The sequence below is a fragment of the Haliotis rubra genome, unplaced genomic scaffold (genome assembly GCF_003918875.1).
Source record: "Haliotis rubra isolate DU_JTF1 unplaced genomic scaffold, ASM391887v1 Scf367, whole genome shotgun sequence".
Lineage (NCBI taxonomy): Eukaryota > Metazoa > Mollusca > Gastropoda > Lepetellida > Haliotidae > Haliotis > Haliotis rubra.
Genome location: NW_025767043.1, coordinates 878505 through 904514, shown reverse-complemented (window position 1 = coordinate 904514; position 26010 = coordinate 878505). Strand labels below are relative to the sequence as shown.

General features: G+C 40.7%; 1 protein-coding gene across 3 annotated transcripts in view; it reads left to right on the top strand.

Moving 5' to 3' along the window:
- LOC124285722 (orexin receptor type 2-like) overlaps nt 1-26010 on the top strand; it is a 104329-nt gene that overhangs the window by 51557 nt on the left and 26762 nt on the right. For 2 of the 3 annotated variants that reach the window (XM_046722001.1, XM_046721999.1), the window contains exon 1: nt 25716-25889. The gene's annotated coding sequence lies outside the window, so the exon portion shown is untranslated. Of the gene's footprint in view, nt 1-13149; nt 13256-25715; nt 25890-26010 lie in introns of those variants that run through there. The other variant, XM_046722000.1, reaches the window with a different exon arrangement.

Sequence of the window (26010 nt, the reverse complement as noted above, 5' to 3'; positions counted from 1 at the left end):
TCACTCACTCCTTTTGCTCCCAAGTTTGATATTTACCATCTTGTTAACGATCCGGCCGTTGCCGTGTACCAAAAACTGTTAAATAATAAAGAGGAAGTGTAATGAACCAAAGGACGTTCACGTTTCAACTGATTCCACTGCGTCCATGGTGCATTACATGATGAGGTCACCCAGTTTGATGTGCCGTGTAGAAATGTAGTCATCGAGTATCAAGTTGAAAGCACGTTGAGGTAGTCATCAATAATCTTTCTCGGAATCAAAACACAGATACCCAAGGTCACAATGACCCAGTTGCTAATCGTGGAAATAATAGTGGAATGATCCATAAGTCAATAAAGCGAAAATAATGAGATACGTGCAATAGGTGCGAGGAATGAGTGTGCATGTTGTTTTACGCCACAGAGAGCAATAGTAATGATTGCGGTAAATAATATTCAAGCAACCATTAACTGGAAACATGACCTATGGTAAACCCTTTTAGGGCACCATGTTTTGGCCAAGAGACCAAATCTGATCATGCCGTCCCCTCAAGCAGCCTCAAGATTCGGGTTAGAATTGATCTTCAGCTACCCATGCTTGTCGTAAGAAGACACTAACGGGATCGGTTGGGCAGGCTTGATGACACATGTCATCGTGTCCCAAATGCGTAGATCGATGCTCATGATGTTGATCACTTGATTGTCTGGGTCAGACTCGATTATTTTCAGACCCCTGCCATATAGCGGTAATATTGCTGAGTGCGGCGTTAAACTACAAACCAACCAACCCAACTGCCCACATACGTTTCTGATGAACAACGTGGAAAAACAACTTTGAGGTATATGTTCACATTTGACAGCTGTTTTAACGGCTGTTTTCACCTGTCCTTGTTTATCTGCAACTGCAAAGAACACAAAAAACATATAGAAGCACTGCAGTTTGTTATCGTCAACAACATGGGCTTCCACGTTAAAACATGCCAGTTCAAACAGCCCTGATGTCATTATCAAAACAAAATATGACCCTTAATATTCAGATGATCAGTAAACACGGCTGAACAGGGAAATCATATCAAAACGATTACATGATTGATCCCTGAGAGATTTGAAAACATTACCACCCATTGATCAATATTTTGTTCCTGACTTATGCCAGATTCTAATATCCTGTGTTAAACTTCCGTCACTGCTCTTCTTAACTGAAATACGTGCGTTTCAACATGTTGGTAATCCGACTTGAGTGTCTTGGCAAAGATATAGATATCGAATGTTCATACTGATGTGAAGGTCAAACTCAAAGTACAAGAACATTTTAATCTTTGGGAGTATGCAATATCTATTTGTCTTACAACACTGTATCGGTGTTAAATACCCATACACTCACTGACCCCCTGAATAAACATTGATCACTTCCTACAATGCCTTAACGCGAGAAGAATCAAAGACCATTCCACTTTCTAAATCTCTCTAACACAGCCATGCGCACGTCTCAGTGGAAAGCATCAATGGAGTTCGTTTAACATCCATATTTCTGGAAGCAATGTAGTTTTTCAAGATAACATTTCTAGTTGATTTACTCACTGACATTTCAATATGGTCTAATGATCACGTTTCTTGTTGTTATTAGTAAATAAGTTCAGGAAGCCTGTATTTTTCCTCCTAAAAATATCAAATAATGCTTTTCAGGATACTACCGATCGGAGGGGAATATTACACACTGAGCGTTGATATATCCGCTATAATATTGAATGCTGATAGCGAAGCGTTGCGGTACGCCAGAAGCTAAGGTCAATACTTGAACAGAAGAATGTATCCTCTTGACAAAAAACAACAGCTGCGAAAAAAATGTTTGGCTATTTCTTCAAAATAAAGAATATATCTCGCGGAAAACTGCTTTGTAAAGGATGAATATTTTTAATTATGGTTTATCAATATCGTTGTTCACTATGGATCACCCTGATGCTTGTCACACAATAAACATATACATTTGTATCCGAATTGGTTTTGTGGAGGATAGTGCCGACAGAGCAGGACATGTCTGCTCTTTTCGAAAACACCTGGTGTCATCAATAAGTTCAATGACGCCTTACAATAATTGATTCAAGTTTCGTGAGAAAGTCAAGACTAGTTATTATCCATGTAGAGGTTATATTAAATAAAAGTCACTTATTTTTAAATATGGGTCACTTTGAATAGATACATCAAAACTACGGAAAGACCAATGGCCATATTCGGCAGATGTTTGGATTCAGACCGTTAACCAACCAACAACTTCGGTACCGAGCATCGAGATCCAATTAGATTGTGACAGTGAGATAATCGTGTTCCTTTCAAAGCTTCAAGACATTTAATTTTACGCTCAAAAAGGAGTGAACAGAACACCTTTCAGAACATTCGCTGAACCTGTGGATGTTTGGGGCCACAAACTAAGACTAAAATACTTTTAATGTTTTAACCATTTGCACATTGCAGTGACAGACGTGTACTGGGGATGGCGACCCAAATGGGGGCACGGCGACCTCAAAACACATAGTTGTTGCAAAATATAACATTTACAAAATAACAATGAGATACAAACATTGCGTTGAGTTACATCAGTTATAATATAACAAAGTGTAATGCAAGCATATAAATGTACGTTGCTACATGGAAACAAAATTTTATTGTCCTGCTTGAGAATATTTCGCTCATATGACGACGTGCATGCGTGTGTATGTGTATGTGCGGCTGCTGGTACTAGCCCAGACTGAAGCTGGTTTTATAGTGCTAGCCTACTGAGATACCATGCCGCAGTGAAGCATGAATACCCACTCAGACACATTATACTTACTCCGAGCCGACCAGTCTTTGTTGTACCCATTAATGCCGAGCACCAGGCAGGGACCAACAAGTACCATATTTTAACGTCTTTTTGGTATGACGCAGTCGGGGATCGAACCTGCGACCTTCCGCTCTCCGGGCGGACGCTCTAACCATTCCACCACGGAGGCGGTTGTTTTCTTTAGAAATAATGAAAAACGGTAAGAGGTAAAGGCACAGATCAGAGTTTTAGCAAGACCAACTTACGTTATAAAGAAAGCATTCGTGATTATGTGTGGACTTGATCAATTTAAAAGGCTATCAGACTTGTAGACCCTGTAGGATGGGCCTGTTATTAGCGAAACGACATTCCGTGTGCCGTGTTTGTTCGTCGTATTTTCCTTAAATTAACGTTTAAAATTATCATACTTTCTTATTTAACTACAATTTTCCACGTGTTTCATTTTCGGAGTTGCTCAGTAAAATTATCCTCTTTTTCACATTACAGCATCTTGGATTTTAATGTTTAAAAGGACTCAGATGACAATTTACAAACACGTAGAGCCACATTTAAAATTAGAATACCTGTTTTTCCCCGAAGAAGTGGTAATCAAGTAATGCTGCTTTTACGACATTGCTTTTTCAGATTGTTTGAAACACAGTTTGAAATCCGAACTACTTAAAATGTCATGTGTACAACCCTCGTATTATTCGATAGAAGACATTATCGAAGAATACCTAGTATAGATTGCAGAATGCATCCAAAACCAATCCAGAAGGAAAAATCTGATGGTCCATACAATCGGAACTGATCTAGGCACTGTCGACCATTAGCAAGAGGAGGATCTCTCTATGGTAGTTGGGAAAGTGTGTTAAAGTCCAGAACCTATCATAGAGATAGACGACGGCTTAATGAAGCATCGATCTCGCTCAAATAATCACAGTATTCAGCATACAGCTGATTTTCTTCCCCGACCGGCAATGATATCTAGGGTAAAGTAGGATTTAATTAATTGAAAATTTGTCGCGTTTTTGTCGTTTAATTAGTGGAAAGGATTCCAGAGATGTCTGGGGAGTGATCAGAGAAACACCAGCGCCTCGGGGAAGGGAGTCCTTTCAATGCTTCTGGTCTCGTTCAGGACCGACGTTCCAATAACGTGTTTGCGTCAGTTAACGCCCCACAAAAGACATTGGCTAACGGATAGAGGAAGTGATGGAGCCTTGCTTGCACTTTAGTATCATGGTGGAAATAATCACATACCTGTCTGAAAATTTGACACATGGAAAGGTTTGATTGCATCTAACTTTAAACTAATAGAGGTAATTTCCTTTTTGGTGAACCGTAACCTGCGCGGCAGCGTATGGTTTCAGAGTGCCCATCGGCTGTCTGTGACCGCGCCATTTACATTCGAAACATGTCCGGCGGTATCGCAACGCCGGAAGGGAGTGTTCATTAACAGACCTTGCAAATGATGGGGAGATCATATTCAGACTCTGTCAGAATCCGTATGTGACCATTCTACTGATGATACGCTATTATATTTCCTTTTCGCTGTTTATGAGGATTGTGTTTCTCTAGGAATGGGTCAGACGTATAATTTTGCTGAGCTAAAATGTTACAGAAGTAAGAATGAGACGCTGAATAGACAGTAATTTCTTGAAAGATTCCCACTGAGATGCGTTCAACAGATGGGGATTCTGATGCAAGTGCAGACAAGCGGATAATTGCACACAAAGAAATAAATTGATTTACGCATGATTTGTACAAAAATGAATCTGCAGCCGATCTTTCGTCTCCACGCTGACAACAAGCAATAAAAATGCGATTGGAAAGTCCAACAAAAGTCAGGTTTACAGAACTCTTTGACATTGTCAGTATTTTTCCTCGCAGCTGAAGACGTCACGATGTGTTTATGAAGGATTCTGTCATCAGTTTTCATTCCCATGCTTGTGCTTGTTTGGCACAACGTGGAAAGAAATGCAATTTATTTTCTTTTTACCTTCTATTTGGCAAAACGAAATGCAATTTGTGAGTTCCTCGATCAATTTTTATACGGTATCATATCTGGTTATGAACAGCATACACATAAACCATTTGGTAATGATATTGGCAACATCATATGAATACGTTTTCATGATGAAGTAATGAACGTGTTTTTTTGTGAATGATAGAATTTCTCTTCATCTGTGCTCAGATCAATTGCTGGTTTATATGTGCAATACATCTTGCAGGGTATGAGCTTCCCTTGCAAAACATATCACTCTTGGAGGACTTCTGTTTACAACTTCAAGTGCAACTCTCAAAGGTTCCTTCTTGTTGACAGCATCACAACGTACACATGTCTTTCATAAATGTTATGATAATAACTTGTCCAACGTATGTAATCAACAGACATGCATAGACATATATGAGTGTTTGCTGAGTGTTTGAAGAAGTGGCGATGTGTGTCTTTCACAAAATACATCTTTCGTCAATGCTTCCAAATATGCAGAGGCGGTAGGGTAGCTTAGTTGGTAAAGCAATCGCTCGTCACGCCGAAAGCCCGGGTTCGATTCCCCACATGGGTACAATGTGTGAAGCACATTTCTGGTGTTCCCCGACGTGATATTGTTGGAATATTGCAAAAAGCGGCGTAAAACCATACTCATTCACTCATAAACTCAGACTATAAAAGGCATTAATTCATTGAAATTTGGCGAGCCTTACATGTTTTTGGACTACCCGGCTGCTTCTTCAGATCATACAGTATGTCGAGTGAACGGATTTGTTTGTGTGAAACCAGGAGACAAATCATGTGCCTCATCTTGTAAAATGAATCAGCACCCATCCCGTCACCTTCCTGAATTTCAAAATGGGGCCTTTATGAGTTGTCAATTAATTAACACGGATAGTTGTTGTATTGAATCTATTGATATGCAGGATATTGCAGTATCAACATTTTGCAATCTCTAGACGTCATCTACAACAAAGCTACAGGCTACTCCCAGGGCCACAATAAATATAGTCCTTGATTGTATCTGAGGACGTGTGTATACTCCCCAGGAACCATTTACAAGATGAAGACGCATTGAGGAAAACATTAACTGTCCATAAATTACTGCCCGCCCCTTACCGTTGGATAAGTTATGTGAAGCATGGTATACGTGAGATCTATGTTCAGGTTTTAAGTGAAAGTTTGTATGTATAATTACGAATAGAAGGAGAACAAGATTACATGATGAACTACACGAAAGATTCTAATGGGCGATCGGTCTCGTGAGGCTACCTAATCTATGTGTCTTCGGATATAAATCGGCCAGAAACTCAATATCGGCTGTATTTCCAGACAGCAAAGTAACTTACTGCTGGATCAAACACGATCAGAACCTCAGAAATATCCTGCATCCAACTAGCTTTAATCCTACCGGGCTGACGAGCCATGCCTGTCTCGCATTATACGAGGACGTAAGGTTAAGATATATTCGTTTAAGTGCAGTTAATGCTGAGAGAGAAACGTTGTAACCAAGTCAGAGAGCTTAGCTACTGAGTGCTGTGGATACCATTGGTCAAGGATTCATGTTAACAGGTCAATGACTTCTGTTCATCTATCGTTTTGCAAATGTGTCAATGTTTTGTTTAGACGATGTCGATAATCCCTCCTTGTAGGGGCTCAGCAACACAAAAGGACATTTTGTTTTTACGTGTGCTTGAAATGGTGTGTGATAGAAATTGTCCACATATTGTGTTATTAATTGACAGTTTAATATAGTACATGCTCTCCAACTCGTTTTAAGTTCAATGTGATAATCTAGTTGTTATACTGTGACGATAGGATGTAGTGTAGTGTATATATTGGTAAAGTTAAATATTTAACTCACTCACCAAATAGTATTGTCCATATGAGGCGGTGCGGTTAGGATTCCCACAGCAGCTGTGTAAACGGAAGGAGGCATGGGGTCGTATATCAACACCTACATCGACATTGACATTGACACCTACATCGACATCGACACCAACACTGACACCGACACAGTTGTGGCTCCTTGGGGGGTACCTGTCAGACAGTTACATCTGATTAAATGACACTTTTGACTGTATTGCACAACACTTAACCTAATGACATTTCGGCAGTTCGATAACGTGGTGGCATGGCTTTGCCATGGACGTATTCTTCAGGTTAATGACTGGTGTGTTTCAGGGTGTACCAGAACATCCGTTTAGAGGACTAGACATGTGTGTGAGGTAGATACGAATGTCCTTTTAGCTGGCAGCGGAAAACATTCAACTCCAAGAGACATGCATATACATTTCGGTGCGCTGGAGAAAGAAAACAAGGCAATTGAACTCGGAACTGACAACAATATTACTACATTATGCTTGACGTAAAAATGAACTCATTTGAAACTTGGAGCGCAAGTCAAAACAACACTTGGAAATATACACCTCCATTTGGTTGACGAAGAAAAGAAGATGTTCACTTCGGAGGCGAAGACAAAACAACTTCATCAGAGATACAACATCATCTGCTTGAAGAAGGAAAGGTGATATATTTATTTTGGAAGCCAAACAACTCCATCTGAGATACTACTTCCTCCCGAAGGAAAGAATATACGTTCATTTTACGGCTGAAAATAAACAACTCCAACACAATTTAATGGCCAACTGGATGACAATTCATCCATCGAAGGTAAAACTCCATATGGTCAGGACATATATTATAACTTGGAGCTGATTCTTAAAGGACAAAAGCTCAATTTTGTTGATGTAGAAGTAAGGTATTTTCAACTGGGAGCTGAGGAGAAAAGCACAAACAGAGCAACAACTAAGAAAGTAAATAGGAGAGAAAGAAGAATATAGAACTACCGGCTCGACAGAGGAGACATTTGTCCATATTCCCGACGGAGGAATGCATTGTGAACCTGTCATTGAGGACAAACAACTTCGAATTCAGCAAAGACAAAAGGCCATATGGCTGACATAGAGTTAATGAGTGAGTTTGGTTTTACGCCGCTTTTAGCAATATTCCAGCAATATCACGGCGGGAACACCAGAAACGGGCTTCACACATTGTACCCATGTGGGGAATCGAACCCGGGTCTTCGGCGTGACGAGCGAACGTTTTAACCACTAGGCTACCTCACGGCTGACTTAGAAAACAATGTTTTCGATGGGCGGGGTACAAACCATCCCTACACTATTGTGCGACGGAGAATAGACAATACGTCTACAAATTACTACATCACACTTTTCTAGACCACACACGTCAAGTGCAGAGATAGGTCGTTACGCACATTTGTATCATTTCATGATCAGAACCGTATTTTGTATATATTCTCTGCAGTGTGTCTGGAGGATCGCTGTAAACTGATCTGGTGCGGGCTGGTTCTTACCGTGTCACTACTAACCAGATATGTATCTTCTCCATATGTTATCGTCATTGTGTACTCAAAGAAGCTGTGAACACACGTGTTTCGACGCTTATCCTCAGAGACAGCCACAACAACAACTACTACTACAGCTACTGTTGCTTATGCAACTGCGGTTGAAACAGGCAACACGCACACTGCACAGAAACGTTTGTAGTTCTACAGCGGTTGGTGGGGTAGTCTAGTGGTTAAAACGTTCGCCCGTCACGCCGAAAAACTAACGATTCGGAAACGTTAACTTCACCGTCCTGCACGATCGTAGGCGGTCAACTACGGCTGCAGTGTGACTCCAATTATTATCAATTATCATTATCATACAGCTTACAAGAATCCTATATCAATTACATTTGTGGAAATTATTTTCGAGCATCCTCTTCTTACGGAAGCTATGGCAAAAGAATGCAGGTGATATTGTTTGTATAAATCTAAATCCAGTCGTTGTTTAGTAAATCTACACTAACTCTGTTACGTTTACGTTCTTTCAACCATAACATGATTTTACTTTATTATCCAAAGTTTTTAAGGTCTGTGAATACGCCCAGCATCCAACGCTTAGGGGCTGGGTCTTGATCCACAAAGCGTTCGTAACGTCACGGCCTGTCGTACCTCTATAGTTTACCATAGAATTACGAATGTCGTAGCTCTACGAATAAGGCTTTGTGGATCGAGACCCTGGGTCGGACAGTAATGTGTCTGAGTCGAGCGTCAATGTTAAACTGTGGCATGATATCTCATTGGCAAGTGTCACAAAACCAACATAGCTGAGTGACATACGCATACGCACGCACACACACGCACGCACGCACGCACACACACACACACACGTGTACATGTGTGTATGTCGCTGTACGACTGCCATAATATTGCAGGCAACGTCAAACCATCCAGACTTCCGAATGTCGGAGCGACCCGTGAAGATCCAAATCCATGCTTGTCGTCAGAGGCGTCTAACGGGATCGGGTGGTCAGGCTCGCTGACTTGGTTTACACATGTCATCGTATCCCAATTGCGTAGATCGATGCTCATGCTGATGATCACTGGATTTTCTGTTCCAGACTCGATTATTTACAGACATAGCTGGAATGTTGCTGAGTGCGGCGTAAAACTTAACTCACTCACCCCGAATGCCGGAGCAATTTTCACATGTTAATTGCACATAACTGAGTGACATTTCTGTCTTAACATTGTCTTTCCAGACACTTCCAATAAATTGGTTTCGAAATTGCAAGGATTTAACTTTGATATCAGACTCGAGTAGTTATAACACCGTACAGTACCCTTCTGAACCTGATAAACAAACCACACACTGCCTTTGGTGAAGCTTAGATAGACCTTTGATGTCTTTGCGGATGGATTTTGTTAAATAAGTCTATCGATATTTTTTTCATGATATACAACTTCAGAATTGAAAATAGATCCTGGAGTCTTAAAGGATTCATCCCCATCATGAGTATTGTTGAAATGTATTTATAGCTTCACCCTTGGCGACAATCGAACCTTACTGGCTTATGGGTCCACAGCTCAGAGCCTTGAAGTCAGATGCGCAGATTTGCATGAACGTGGTGTTGTCAAGCGATTGCCATTATAGCCCTTCTTCAGTCAGTCATAGCTCGTTGTTTAGGAGGGGCGGTGGGGTAGCCTAGTGGTTAAAGCGTTGGCTCGTCACGCCGAAGACCCGGGTTCCAGCATGTAATATATTAAATCCCCACATGGGTACAATGTGTGAAACCCATTTCTGGTGTCCCCCGCCGTGATGTTGCTGGAATATTGCTAAAAGCGGCGTAAAACCAAACTCAGTCAGTCAGTCGTTGTTTAGGGTGATAGAACGTAATGAATGGAATAATTCAAACATGAACTACCGATAACTAGAACCGCAAAGATCCGGGTAAGAATTACTTCAACAAATGAAGAAAGAAACGTTTAAAGGGGTCTGATGATTAGGCTCAATGGCAAGGTTGTCCCATGCTATCATATATCCATTGCTTAGATCGGTGCTCATGATGTCAATCTCTGGATTGTCTGGTCCAGACTCCATTAATCCCAGATTGTTGTAGCAGCTTGTATACTAGCATAAGATTGTCTGTTCCAGACTCCATTAATCACAGACTGTTGTAGCAGCTTGTATACTAACATAAGATTGTCTGGTCCAGACTCCATTAATCACAGACTGTTGTAGCAGCTTGTATACTAGCATAAGATTGTCTGGTCAATACTCCATTAATCACAGAGTGTTGTAGCAGCTTGTATACTAACATAACATTGTCTGGTTCAGACTCCATTAATCACAGACTGTTGTAGCAGCTTGTATACTAACATAAGATTGTCTGGTCCAGACTCCATTAATCACAGACTGTTGTAGCAGCTTGTATACTAACATAAGATTGTCTGGTCCAGACTCCATTAATCACAGACTGTTGTAGCAGCTTGTATACTAACATAAGATTGTCTGGTCCAGACTCCATTAATCACAGACTGTTGTAGCAGCGTGTATACTAACATAAGATTGTCTGGTCCAGACTCCATTAATCACAGACTGTTGTAGCAGCTTGTATACTAACATAAGATTGTCTGGTCCAGACTCCATTAATCACAGACTGTTGTAGCAGCTTGTATATTAACATAAGATTGTCTGGTCCAGACTCCATTAATCACAGACTGTTGTAGCAGCTTGTATACTAACATAACATTGTCTGGTCCAGACTCCATTAATCACAGACTGTTGTAGCAGCTTGTATACTAACATAAGATTGTCTGGTCAAGACTCCATTAATCACAGACTGTTGTAGCAGCTTGTATACTAACATAAGATTGTCTGGTCCAGACTCCATTAATCACAGACTGTTGTAGCAGCTTGTATACTAACATAACATTGTCTGGTTCAGACTCCATTAATCACAGTCTGTTGTAGCAGCTTGTATACTAACATAAGATTGTCTGGTCCAGACTCCATTAATCACAGACTGTTGTAGCAGCTTGTATACTAACATAACATTGTCTGGTTCAGACTCCATTAATCACAGTCTGTTGTAGCAGCTTGTATATTAACATAAGATTGTCTGGTCCAGACTCCATTAATCACAGACTGTTGTAGCAGCTTGTATACTAACATAACATTGTCTGGTTCAGACTCCATTAATCACAGTCTGTTGTAGCAGCTTGTATATTAACATAAGATTGTCTGGTCCAGACTCCATTAATCACAGACTGTTGTAGCAGCTTGTATACTAACATAAGATTGTCTGGTTCAGACTCCATTAATCACAGTCTGTTGTAGCAGCTTGTATACTAACATAACATTGTCTGGCCCAGACTCCATTAATCACAGTCTGTTGTAGCAGCTTGTATATTAACATATGTAGCAGCTTGTATATTAACATAAGATTGTCTGGTTCAGACTCCATTAATCACAGATCTGTTGTAGCAGCTTGTATATTAACATAAGATTGTCTGGTTCAGACTCCATTAATCACAGACTGTTGTAGCAGCTTGTATACTAACATAAGATTGTCTGGTCCAGACTCCATTAATCACAGTCTGTTGTAGCAGCTTGTATACTAACATAAGATTGTCTGGTCCAGACTCCATTAATCACAGACTGTTGTAGCAGCTTGTATACTAACATAAGATTGTCTGGTCCAGACTCCATTAATCACAGACTGTTGTAGCAGCTTGTATACTAACATAAGATTGTCTGGTCCAGACTCCATTAATCACAGACTGTTGTAGCAGCTTGTATACTAACATAAGATTGTCTGGTCCAGACTCCAATTAATCACAGACTGTTGTAGCAGCTTGTATACTAACATAAGATTGTCTGGTCCAGACTCCAATTAATCACAGACTGTTGTAGCAGCTTGTATACTAACATAAGATTGTATGCAGTTAGGAGGAACAATTATATCTTATTCCCGTTCGAGGATTTTCAATTTATCTCGCTGCTGAGTTATTTGCAAAGCAGGGTTGCGTGCCCTGGACATACCAGAACCATTTGAATGTGGGTTCGAATCCCGGTTTCCTGCGATCTCGTTTGTCAGCACCATAGTCGTCTTCGTTTGTTTCAAAACATATCTGGGATCTGAATCACTCACTCACTCACTCACTCACTCACTCACTCACTCACTCACTCACTCATTCACGCACTAACTCTATTACATAAGAAACCGACCCGTGAAAGTCCTGGTTAGAATATTCATCTTCAGTAACCCATGCTTCTCGTAAGAGGCGACTGACGGGATCGGGTGGTCAGGCTCGCTGACTTGGTTGACACATGTCATCGGTTCCCAATTGTGCAGATCGATGCTCATGTTGTTGATCGCGGGATTGTCTGGTCCTGACTCGATTATTTACAGACCGCCGACATATAGCTGAAATATTGCGGCGTAAAACTGAACTCACTCACTCACATAAGAAACCACCGAGAAAGTGTGATAGGACCAGTACATGGCGAAAAATGGCTTATGGATAAGAACGTGTGCGAAATGAGTAAGACCTTTCATAACTGATTTTATTCTCCCTTGCAAATGATGCATTGCATGCCAATATGTTTAAGTATTAAGGAATCAAGACAGGAACGCTGATACTTTTTATGTTCTTTTTCCGAGTTTATTTCCCGCTTTCACTTCGTGTTGTAATTCAACAGAACGTGGCTCTCTTTGATAAGAACTATTTCCCTTTAAGAAGGAATTAATAGCGACGGAAACGCGCCTTTGCTTTGCCGCATATTGATCTTAAGACATTACACGAGCTCAACCCGGTCCCCGCTTTTTCGCTATTGTTTTGGAACATTAATATACAGCCCGTATTCATAGCTTGATGATTAAATGTTCAACTGCTACTTATTGGAGTCTATTCTTGTCTTTATTAGTATTGACATATGCAATAGTCTTTCACTTCATCGCATATTATCATATTTTTATTAATATTATAAGCACAGCATCTACTATACGTTGATTTTATTATTTTCCAGAGCCGACCATCCTGAAATACTTCCAACGATGGAAATGAACGTCATTTAGGTTCAGCTGAGTAGATGAATTTCACAAGGCTTTGGTGAAAGTGCGGCACTTCAACATGTGAGTAAATATCACTGATTCAGGAATATAGCGGGTTTCTCATCCCAGACGTGTTCGTTGTATGAGTGAGTGAGTTTAGTTAGCAATATTCCAGCTATATGGCGGCGGTCTGTAAATAATCGAGTCTGGAACAGACAATCCAGTGATTAACAGCATGAGCATCGATCTGCGCAATTGGGAACCGATGACATGTGTCAACCAAGTCAGCGAGCCTGACCACCCGATCCCGTTAGTCGCCTCTTACGACAAGCATGGGTTACTGAAGATCAATATTGTAACCCTGATCTTGACGGGTCTCGTTGTATGAGACGCGACTGTATGATATCGCTGAGGATGCTGTCGTTCTGGTAGTGTGGTTATTTCTGAAAGCACTTTGTTATCTTGGCCAATTATCTCCGTGGTATCGCTATATTTTTAGATTTTGAAAGGAAAGATAATAATAAACTAAATCAAGCATGATTGTACATTGCGTTGGATGAAACGTCATAGTCAGATTTTCCTTACATGAGGTACCTTTTATATACTATCAAAAAAAAGAAACGCATAGGCGTTTTGTATTTTAAAAATAAATTAATTACCGATCGTGTTCAAACAATCGTCAAAATATGTAACAAAAGTGTTGATAACGTGATTTTACACAATTGCTCAAGTAAAAAATCGACTTTACCTGAAAATGTTGATTTTGAAGAGATTTCTTACAAGATTAAAAGGCATCACCACAACGCAACAGGGGAGACTGAAGTCATGTTTATGTGAGTGAGTGAGTGAGTGAATTTTGTTTTACGCCGCTTTAGCAGTATTCCAGCAATATCACTGCGGGGGACCCCAGAAATGGGCTTCACACATTGTACTCGTGTTGGGAATCGAACCCGGGTCTTCGGAGTTATGAGAGAACGCTTTAACCACTAGGCTATTCCACCACTCCTTCATGTTCGCGAAGGGCTTTGATGTTTACTACTTTGGTGAAAAACATAGGTATTGGGCTAGTGTTAACGGTGAGAACCAATAATCATGGTATTCTGCTACCTCTAAGGGAGGCAACCTTGCATGGTTTTGTCCTGAACACATTGACTACCAGTTCCTATTCAGGTTGAGAGAAAGGATGTTTTTTAATATAACATTTCCCGGTTATACGTTGTTACAGGTAATAACAATACAGACTTTAAATAGGCGGTACCAGGAATAGGTCTTCCTGTACATCACGAAAGTTCTCAAAGATGAAAGTATAAAAGGGCCTGCAAGTTTCTAGTGCTTCGGCTGAGCCCCATATTGAAACACATCAAATACGTGTAGTATCGCAAGTGATTACTCCGCAGCACGTCTTTGTTCACCCAGCAGTGTATGGGTGCCTGGTAGTATGGAGGGTAATGTCACTGTTAACTTTCCAGTGCAGCTTGGGGTGGGGGTGGGGGTGGGGTGGGGGTGGTGGTGGGTGACACAACATGATCCCCAGGGAGTTGAAAATTAGAATTAAAAGTGAGTAAACACAATCACTCACCGGATTATATTATCTAAAACCATTCAGGGGTTGTTTATTAGACGCTTTACAAGTCAGTGTTTCTGGTGCCTCCCTCCGCGATTTTGCTCGAATACAGCTTAAAGCGGCGTAAAACATAACTCACTCACTAAAAATCAGTTTTGAACGTTATGATTTTGATTATTAAACGATTGATATAAATGTTACATTTACTGGGCAAGCTTACCGACCCTTTGCGTCAGCATTGACGAAAATAGAAAAGTTACATTGTCTGCTAATGATTTTTATTGATTACACTGCCTTCATGTCTGTGTAAATGAAGGATAATTACTGTGAACTTCGAAACATTCAGTATCTCATAGATTTACAAAGTTAATTGCCACAGCTACGGAAGCTGCTTCAAACTTGCCTTATGCATTAATTGATTAAATGGTGGAATAGAGATCGCCGTTTGTTTAGAGTGAGTGAGTGAGTTTAGTTCTACTCCGCTTTTAGCAATATTCCAGCAATAGCAGGGCGGGGGACACCAGAAAACCTCAATCTGGGGAATCGAACTTTGACGATCGAACGCTTTAACTACTGGGCTACCCAACCGCCCATTTGTTTAGAAGGTGTATTTAGGCATTACGCTTGACACATGCATTGCATCGGATTTGAGTCTAAGTGCTTTTGAACAGAGATGATGAACCTCTCGCTCGCAAATGGACGTCATTGTATTACATGGCATCTTAAAAGTCCCTGCCTTTTACTAGCAGTGGTTCCAACCACTTCCAGAAGTACTGGTCCATTCACACCCATTCTTACATTTGAGGATATTCATATATGGCGTCTATTAAGAGGTCGAGAGCAGATAACATTCCATTGCCGGGTTCAGCTCACAGGCTCTACCTAATTTTCTAATTCAATTATGTCATGTGGAAATGCATTGCATAGATGAAAAAACGACTTGAGCCAACATTTACGAAGCGGAAATATCAATCGATTCATTATTAGCCGAGATTTTCGCATATCCATGCATTAGTCAAGAACAGTTATTCTCAGATATAAATCAGTTCAAAGGGAATGGGATTTAGCCAAGGACTTGTCTCATCTGTAGTGGCGGGGACAGTGGGACAATTATATTATTGCTCTTGGGAGAATTTCTATAATGAGACCAAAATATGTCTAATGTCAGAGATTGGATTATATTATTGTATGAACATATTCGACAGTCTGTCTTGTCTGACAGATTTCAGGTCTACTGTTGTTTCTCTGTCTCCAGTGACGTAGTACTTACACGATTCCTAGCTTTAATCTTAAACGGTTGAAATTTTCAAAGGGTATAGAGTGTGTGAGTATAGCTTTACGCCGCTGTTAGCAATATTCCCGCAATATCATGGGGGGCACCAGAAATGGGCTTCACATATTGTAATCGTGTGGGTAATAGAACCCGGGTCTTCTGTTTTAAGCACAAGTCTACCCCACCGCACCCAAAGGGGATAGAGAGGTTCCTCTTTAAATGGAAAAGCATTTGAATCATGTTCAACACATCTGTCATAGAAAGGGAATGATTAAAATGTAAATTTGTCATGCTCGACATACATATCGTGTAACTTTATCACCGTTCCGCCCGTAAATAATCGAGCCTGGACCACACAAACCGGTGGTTGATAATAGGAGCAGCGATCAAAGCGATCAGGATACGATGCATCGCAGTCAACAATAATCAAGCCTAACCATCCAATTCATAAAGTCTTCTCGTACGACCAGCAAATATACTAGAAGCTGTGTTAAAAAAATCTTAATTTAGAGCATACTTATTTTCTTCATTTTCTCTTTAATGTGAGTTTGAAATTCACGTCTCTTTTAGCTGTTGCGTCATGTCCTCAGGTACCTCACTGTCCTCTGTACCAATAATACAGTCCCCGAACATGTCGACACTCCGTGATATAACTGGAAAATATAATTATAAAACAGGACTCGTGAAGAACCGGACTGGAATTGGTCTTCAGCAACCCATGCTTGTCGTAAGAGGCGACTAACGGGATCGGGTGGTCAGGCTCGTTGACTTGGTGGACACATGTCATCGTATCCCCATTGCGTAGATCGATGCTCATGCTGCTGATCATAGGATTGTCTGGTCCGGACTTGATTATTTACAGACTGCCGCTATATAGGTGGAATATTGCTGAGTGCGGCGTTTAAGGCACCGCAATTCGTTGTGCAGAGTTGCGTCCGTTGGGCACGTCAGTGTGTGTCTGTTTGAGTGCATAATGTTGAACCTTGCTTTAAGCAATATTCCATCAATATGGAATATTGATGTCGGTATACTTTAAATGAGCACGTATATGGTACCCACGTAGGGAATCGAACCCGGGTCTTCGGCGTGGTCGAGCGAATGCTTAAAGCACTAGGTTCACTCAAAGTTCATACAGTCTGAAGGTCAATTATTTGATGATCCCGTTGCTCCTGGTGAAATGAGCGAGGTGAAGTATTGGGATCAATTGCTATTACCTTTAATTCACGTTCCAGTTTTTTGGTAGACCTTAGCTATAATGGTAACCAATCTGTACTTAAATCATATCATTAAGAAAGTGTAATATTTCATTTGCGTGGAAGCACTCATCAATAACGTTGTAAATTGAGATTTAAAGTAGACCCACTTCCGCCTCGGGATCAATCAGAAAGCAGGATTGATGAAAGATTCTAAAATACTGTGTTTCAATTCTATTGTGTCTCTGTGCATACATTTTGATTGGTATTTGATTGATTTCATCAGTATTTTATGTCAATAATGACCGTAAATCTGTCGACGGTTGAATAATAGAGCAATGCAATATCGATAACGCTCTTTATGTAATCGTAACAGTACCGAAACGTTTTGAATAAGTTTGTGAACGAAACTTGAAATCTGAAAATTATAACCTGAAATCAATTTTTGTGACGACAGCATTCCCTCATTCCAACACTGCCTTGCCGTCAAAATCGCCGTAATTCTCGGTGTTTGGTTGCATCCCATAGGGTTAAGGAATAAATGACAGCGGTTCATACGTCGTATGAAAACATCCAACATAAAGCCACAACTAAAAAAATAAATTTTAATTTCAAATTGTCTCTGGATCTGACTCACTCTGGCTATGACCTCATGGCTTTGAAATACATCCAGGAATTATGCTAGCATGGGTACCGTGTTCACCTGAACCGGTGAGTGAATGGATGAATATGATTTTACGCCGACAATATTCCAACAATATTACGACGGGAACACCAGAAATGGACTTCACACATTGTGCTCATGTAACCCGGGTTTTCAGCGTGTTCGGTATAAGCACCAGGCTGCTCCATCGCCTAATACCTGAATGCCATTATACGGTATGAGTTGTTGCTTGATCAGTAAACGACTGCTCTGCGTGGCCCAGCTTCCATTACATGCACATACAGATCTCTGCGATATGGCTTAGGTATTGGCATACAGCCATCCATACATAGGTATGCATACCATTCATCGACATTTAATGCATCAAGAAGGTATATGTATTATCCAGAATAGCCCAGTGTTTGCCCTTAACCCTAAAATGCTGCCCTAAGGACCCAGAACCATAAAAGGTTGAGGGTCCTGATCAGAATATATGTATTACGTATATTTTAGCTACGATATAAGTAATTCCCAGCAAACAAAAACTGTGACAAACTAACATACTGAGTTAAAGAGTTTAATTTGTCTCTTTTGACTGACTAGTCTCATTTACAACAGAATCAACATTCATGTCAAGATCCAAGTCTTCTGGGGCCGTGGGGTAGCCTAATGGTTAAAGCGTCCGCTCCTCCCGCTGAAGGCCCGGGTTCGATTCCCCACATTGGTACAACGGGTGAAGCCCATTTCTGGTGTCCCCGCCGTGATATTGCTGGAATATTGCTAAAAGCGGTGTAAACCCATACTCCCTCACTCACTGAAAAGTCTGAATCAGAATGTTTAGACAGAGATAGGCCAGTTTTTGGGGATGAAAAAGCTGTCGGCCATAAGGACCAGGAGAAAACAAAAGCTGTGGGTCCGAGTGGTTTTCAGTCGGCTTCGGGCCTAGGGACCGACGTTAATTCGAACGCTGGTATAGTCATATGAAAAGTAAATGAATTATCTTTCTTGAGCTTACGTTTCTGACATTTTCAAGTATTATTTTCTTACTCCCCAGCCGCCGAACAAATACCATCTATTGTACATCTATAACATGTGGAGCGGTGGAGTAGCCTAATGATTAAAAGCATTCTCTCGTCACGCTGAAGACCCCGGTTCGAATCCCACATGGGTACACTGTGTGAAGCCAATTTTAGGTGTCCCCTACTGTTGTGATATTGTTGAAATATTGTTAAAAGCGGCATAAAACCATAACTCACTTACTCACATGTTATTAACTAAGCAGTGTGTCATCTCGACAGTTTGGATCTCGTCAATCAAACCCAGATTGAAGAATACACAATGTTAAGAAGTATTTTCTGAAATCGCTACCCATCCAGACTTAAACACGCTGACTGATGACGCCAACGAGAGGATCAAGTTCTATTTCACATACGGATTGTTTTCCTCAGTGTTAAACAACACAAACAGAAACATGACAAGTCCACAAGCGAAACATGAATGTTTAAACCCTGAATAATGGAGTGAATAATATAGGAACGATACCGTCGTACTTGTGTTTGTCTCAGACATCTTGATGAGATTACAGCTGTCACAGCACTGCAGGCACAACATGGAACATAGGCACTTGCCCTTTACAAGCCCCAGGCATGGTTCTTGACGGCACAAGGCCACATAATGCATTTACCCATCCCTCACAAAACGCCTTGTCATTGATTATGACCTCTGGAACGCTTGTAAATGTAAGTAAATCCTATTTGATAGACATTTGGTTCCACTGGGAAGGTACGGAGCTTGTTCAGTGTGATCGCTTGAGCAGGGCAAGCAATGAAGTGCCACTGTTCCGGTTTTTTATCAAATCTTGCCTCCGACTAGACGTTAGCTATTCGATAAGACCGTGGAAACACTTTTCTAAAATCTACAAAACCTTTATAAGGTGATTCCAATCGAGTTTTGATTTTCAGCTGCACAGCTAGCATTATTAGAGCAATATGGCATTGTGTTAGATAAACTCGACGTTCTGCTGTTATGCTGCTGGTTTCGTTAATGTCAGCCGGCTGAGAATGAAAGCAGGTCACCATAGTGTCATCAGAGCGAGTGAGTGAGTTTAATTCTACGCCGCAGTCAACAATGTTCCAGCTCTATGGCGGCGGTCTGTAAATAATCGAGTCTGGATGGGTGGATACGATGACATATGTCAACCAAGTCAATGAGTCTGACCACTCGATCCCGTTAGTCGCCTCTTACTATAAGCATGGTTTGCTGAAAATCAATTCCACCCGGACCTTCACGGGTGGTCTCATCAGAAAGAACAATGTAAGCGTACGGTATTAGGTATTTCCGATTTCAGTGTCAAGAACATCTCGATTATGATTTGTGTTCGGTTACGATTATACCGTGCCTGTATCAGCAACAATAGCTGCTTAGTGTTTAAAATCACTTCGGACATATTTCTGTCATTGAAGCCTCAAATTTCAGCATTTCCTCCACCTGTATACCATAAAGATTCTGAAGGTTTTACAGAGGCCATGGATCTGGACACACTATTTCACAAACCTACTGCCCCAACTTCTGAATGCCACTCAAAGAAGATATTTCACAAACTGTTGTATGACGATCTGTGTAATTCATCATTTAGTAAACTATACGTGCAAGTAAACTCCATACGCCAGCAAACACGTCAATGATGTTTTTTAACAAACCAACTATAAATGAATAATGAGACAGACCATGTTCAACCCGCAAGGATGATAATAATCCAGGTGACTTACATTAACAATCATTATTATCATAAATCAGACTAGGAGAAATCAGCTTATCGACATGAGCTGCTTATCGAACATGTGGAAGTCGTGTGTGAGAAATGTTCCTGATTACGGAGCATCAGTTACCTAATAACTTGGTCCTTTGTCCATTAACCTGTGTTCGGAATGAATAAGAACGGTTTAGGCAGATTTACTTGATGGAAAATGAACACATACTTTAAAAAGGGTCATGTATTGACATAGATCTAACTGCCGTTGACAGATTCAACGGCCGTAGCAATTTAGCACTGGGTCTTCCATGGCGAATGGTATAATGATTCTTGATTCTCTCAGGTTCAATTATTTGCAATTTTTGGTTATTGAAAGGTGTCTTCCACTGTTTCAACAACCGAAATGTGCATGCAAAGAAATCTTGAAATGATACTTTTTGATGATCAGAAAGTACTGCATGGCTAAACATGGTTATCCTGTGATATAGGGACAATGTTCATATTGATTGGACAATGAAGCCCCCATCTGGTCGTTTAGAGCAACAATCGACAAATGCATTTGATTTACATTTATTGGTTTGTTCTTTATCATGTTATTGTTTACACATTAATAAATATTTCAATTCTCCACTCAGTATTTTATTTACTAGCAGTTGCTCAGGAATCTGCAAATTATAGACCTTTATATTCGGAAATATGTTGACAAACACTGTTTTAGATTGTTATACTGACGGTCATCTACAAGCACAACAGGACAACTATAGCGGTTCAGTCATACAACTGAGTTAACATTATGCCTACAGTACTTTCTGTAGGCAGCACATTATAAAGTAGGCTCATATGATGACGTGCATGCGTGTGTATGTGTATGTGCGGCTGCTTGTACTAGCCCAGACTGAAGCTGGTTTTATAGTGCTAGCCCACTGAGATACCATGCCGCAGTGAAGCAGGAATACCCCACTCAGACACATTATACTGACTCCGAGCCGACCAGTCCTTGTTGTACCCATTAATGCCGAGCGCCAGGCAGGGACCAACAAGTACCATATTTTAACGTCTTTTATTTATGACGTGGCCGGGAATCGAACCCGCGACCTTCCGCTCTCCGGGCGGACGCTCTAACCACTACACCACGGAGGCGGTCCATTAGGATTGAACTGATTGAATGGTGACATAGCCGGAAGGGCAGCACGTCAACAATGCGTGGGAAGGAAGCGACCTAACGACAAAGGAAGTACATCTATTGATATAGGTGATTGAATAGATTAGTACTTAGCCTTGCTCCAAGGCTGTACTGAATATTAAGCTAATGGGTGTACAGTAAGTCTATCCTTTGAAGAGTCAAGTCTAGAAAAAGAGTCAGTTCAAACCATTTTCATGAAGGGACGGTGTGTTATTTCTATTTTTGTTTTTAAGAAATTATCATTAACACTATCAATATTACCGTAGAGATATGTGCAAGGCTAATTGGTAGTGAAACAGGTCATTGTGATATGCTTTATCTGAATGGGGTGCTGAGCCCCTGACAAGCTATGTCAACATCACAACCTGGCTCCTGTTGATAGGGAAGTGGAATTTGATTAATGTCTAAATAAGACATATGTACTATCGATAAAACAAACATGCGTACATGGCATCTGTTACCATGTCGATAAAGTGTATGGTAATGGATTCAGTGTCGAGGAGGAGAGGTTTAAAGCATTTCTGCACAAATGTTAGTAGTCAAAACACTTGTATTCTTAGCAGGTGGACACAGTAGACCAACTTATCATATACTGTCAGAATGATGATATTGGTTGACTTTTGGTTTGTTTTGGGGTTTTTTGTTTGTTGTTTAACGCCGCACCCAACAATATTCCAGCTATATGGCGGCCGTCTGTACATAATCAATTGTGGACCAGACAATCCAGTGACCAATGATATGAGTATCGATCAAACCAATTGGGATACGATGACATGTGTCAACGAAATCAGCGAGCCTGACCACCCGATCTCGTAAGCCGCCTCTTACAAGTTACAGAAGACACACTCTAACCCGGATCGTCACTGGTCTTCTGGTTTTGTGAACACAACTCTTACTTGAGGGTTTCACGAAAGGTATGAAGAGAAGGAAGCGAATCACGTCCATTTCCTCCAGACTGGACTGATAGGTCGTGATGTTGGTATAGCTATCTCAGCCCAACATATAGCTTCATTCACTCTGTATATGCACTCCAGTCTAATACTTCATGTAAATACACGCTATCCGTGACTTTAATAGTGATTTATCACCTGATTCAAATTTGACACGCTTTGTTTCAATCCGATCCATTCTTTATTAGATCTGTTGACAATTACTCACAGTCGTTGTTCTGCTGACCTTTTTAAACTCCCCGGGTAGTGAATGATGGCATTAATTCGTTTGTTTGACCTTTTGTTATTTACAAGTCTATGCAAGTAAACGGGAGTATTGTTTTACTACGATACCTGTTTTGGCCAAGTCCTCATCGGCTCATAGTACGTACAACCTGTGAAGATCCGGGCTAGAATTGATTTCAGTAACCCATTCTTGTCGTATGAGGCGACTAACAGGACCGGGTGGTCAGGCACGCTGACTTGGTTGACACATGTCATCGGTTCCCATTTTCGTAGATCGATTCTTATGCTGTTGATCACTGTCTTGTTCAGACTCGATTATTTACAGACCGCCGTTATATAATTAAAACATCAGTGTCTTCTCAGTGTTTAAAATATAATATTTCAGGTCGTTTTATGTCCTACACGTTGGGTAAGATCAAACAGGCTGGTTCGAATTTGTCAAAAATATGTCCAATCAAGCCCCAGGCACTGCTCTGAAATAACACACAACTTTGTTAACAGCCGTGGTCGATCCCTTGGTTTGTTCTAAGTTCTTATCTGAATAATTCCATTTTATCGCGAATTGATTGATCCTTTGGGGAATTACCGTGAAAAGATAGCAGCCTGTCCATAAATATTTTAAAAATAAATCTCTTTTTCATACTAATGTACCTTATATATTGATAATAAACGTTTCATCTTCAAATTCATTTCATCCCATCTCGTCGAAAGCAAATACTCTCAGCTGCATCCGTAATGAAATCATTTCATCTTCACCACCAGCGGTTTATTTACTGTTAATTAGGAAATCATTGTGAAATCCATCAATCTTCAATAACTGGGTTGACTTCGTCAACACATAAAGAACGATGTACTCAAACGAGATGATAAGCTCAGACACTTTAAGCCAGAAATTGTTAGGCTTATGCAAATCTCACCGTGGTCGTTTGTTATAAATGAGCAAACACGAGAAAAGTGTATGGAAATTAGCAGTATGTAATACGAACTTATATCCATTCATTCCTGCAACGAAACTGATTCTCAGATTTGGTATTATATTTATATTTGTATATTTGTTATTATTATTGGATGTGTGTGGGTGGGGATGATGTAAGCGTGCAATATCGAGGTCAAGGACACAGTGTAAGGCTGTGCTGATGCCCAATAGTCTGATATGCCTCTATTCGCTGTAGAGTGTTGCCGCCTTTATCTGTGTCAGGATCCGGTTACAATGGAATCGATGCCTTGATTCACCCTCATAACGATATGTATACTTGAGACTGGACTAGACAATCCAGTGATTCACATGATGATGATGGTCATCTATTTATCACAATGAGCATCGATCTGCGCAGCTGAGATTCGATGACTTTCACAGTGAGTTTGTTCATCAAGTTCCGTTCGTCGATTCCTGCGACATGCATGGGCTACTGAGGACATTATAGCATCCCTGAAGGTGACAGTACCAACGCAAATTTAGACCTTGAATTGATGTAAATCTCAGACATGTATAACTGGCGGGCTCAGATGAAGTGAGAACACCGAGCACAGCGAAAACGGTACAGTTCAGACACATTGAGAATAAATAGTAAGGAAAATCATGGATCGGGACTCACAATCATTGCTACGCCAAAGGGTTAAAACTCTTTCGATGCCACAGAAGACCACCATGAACTAGACCACCTGTGACCTACCTCTGAGAAGAGAATACCAATCACTGTAAGGTCGATATGAATGTACTGTTCTGTTATACTGAGTCATATGTAGCTAGGGAACACCCGTGAATTCAGTAAACTGTTGCTGCTTGTTCCTCGAGGTAGACTTGACGTCATTCAGATTGTGCTGACGTCCGTGCACTGAAAACGGAAACGTTTGCAGGCCATGGATGGATCCGAAATGGTGTTCCGTAATTGTTAGGAATTGTTACAGCGATATCGGATAACTCTTCTATAACAAATATCAGAGAGAGATCGTGTGTGTGTGTGTGTGTGTGTGTGTGTGTGTGTGTGTGAGAGAGAGAGAGAGAGAGAGAGAGAGAGAGAGAGAGAGAGAGAGAGAGAGAGAGAGAGACGGAGAGAGAGAGAGAGAGTTTACGCTTAGAGATTTAATAGAATTCTGTCATAATCTCTGCAGATGTGTTCGTATTTTCGTTTGTCTTCACAAATACCGCGTGTCTCAGGAGAAAAGAAATTGTAACTGAAAAAAAAATTGTCAGAAAAAAACAAACTTCTTTTCCTCGTCAGTCACCGGGCAGTGAAAATATGTTTACATCCAAGATCCAACACCCGCTTCATCTTCATCTTCATCTTCACACCCGTAGACTTTTTCAAATTCATGTGATGCCGATCCTAAAACGGTTACAGTAGCAAATTCGGTGAAACACCTTGTGATCAATTGCGCTATCTAAAGTTAAATCGACAATCATCTGAACCTCTTTCACCTGATCAATAGCGTAATTTGTCTTACCCAAGAGGAATTCATTTTAACAAGGGGAACAGGTACTTATTATTCAAATCCAAACAACAATCATGATCCAGAACCCCTTATTATCATACCAGTAACTCGCAAACTCGAGTCATTCTCCTCTTCTCATTTCAATACTCAGTATGTTCAAATAGACGCTCCTCAGCATAGTCAAGTATCACTCTAAGCGCCGATTCGTCCCTCTCTCCGTGCAAATGTAAAGTGCCCTATGCTGAAACCAAGTTTCTCTTTACGATGAAACCTCCCACCAAATCCCTCTGACTATAGAATGACTGGCATCGATCGTTCCGTAGCAGCCGAGCGCCGGCTGTTGAGCCTTATTCTCTTGTTCAGAGTTGTACTATCAAGACTGTTCCTAATTTGCCTTATCCCGATCGCCTCCCATCAGTGGAATTTACAACTTCCCTTTACTTGGAATTAATGGATTCTCATTCGGAGCTTACTAATGTTGGCAATGTTTTGGCTGAAGGTATGTAAACACAATGACAATATAGTCGAACTAAAAGCTTTACTTAAGCTGGGATAGCGAACTATGCCACGTACATTACCTGTATTACTCTTTAAGGAGTTTCAAACAAGGTTTATAATCT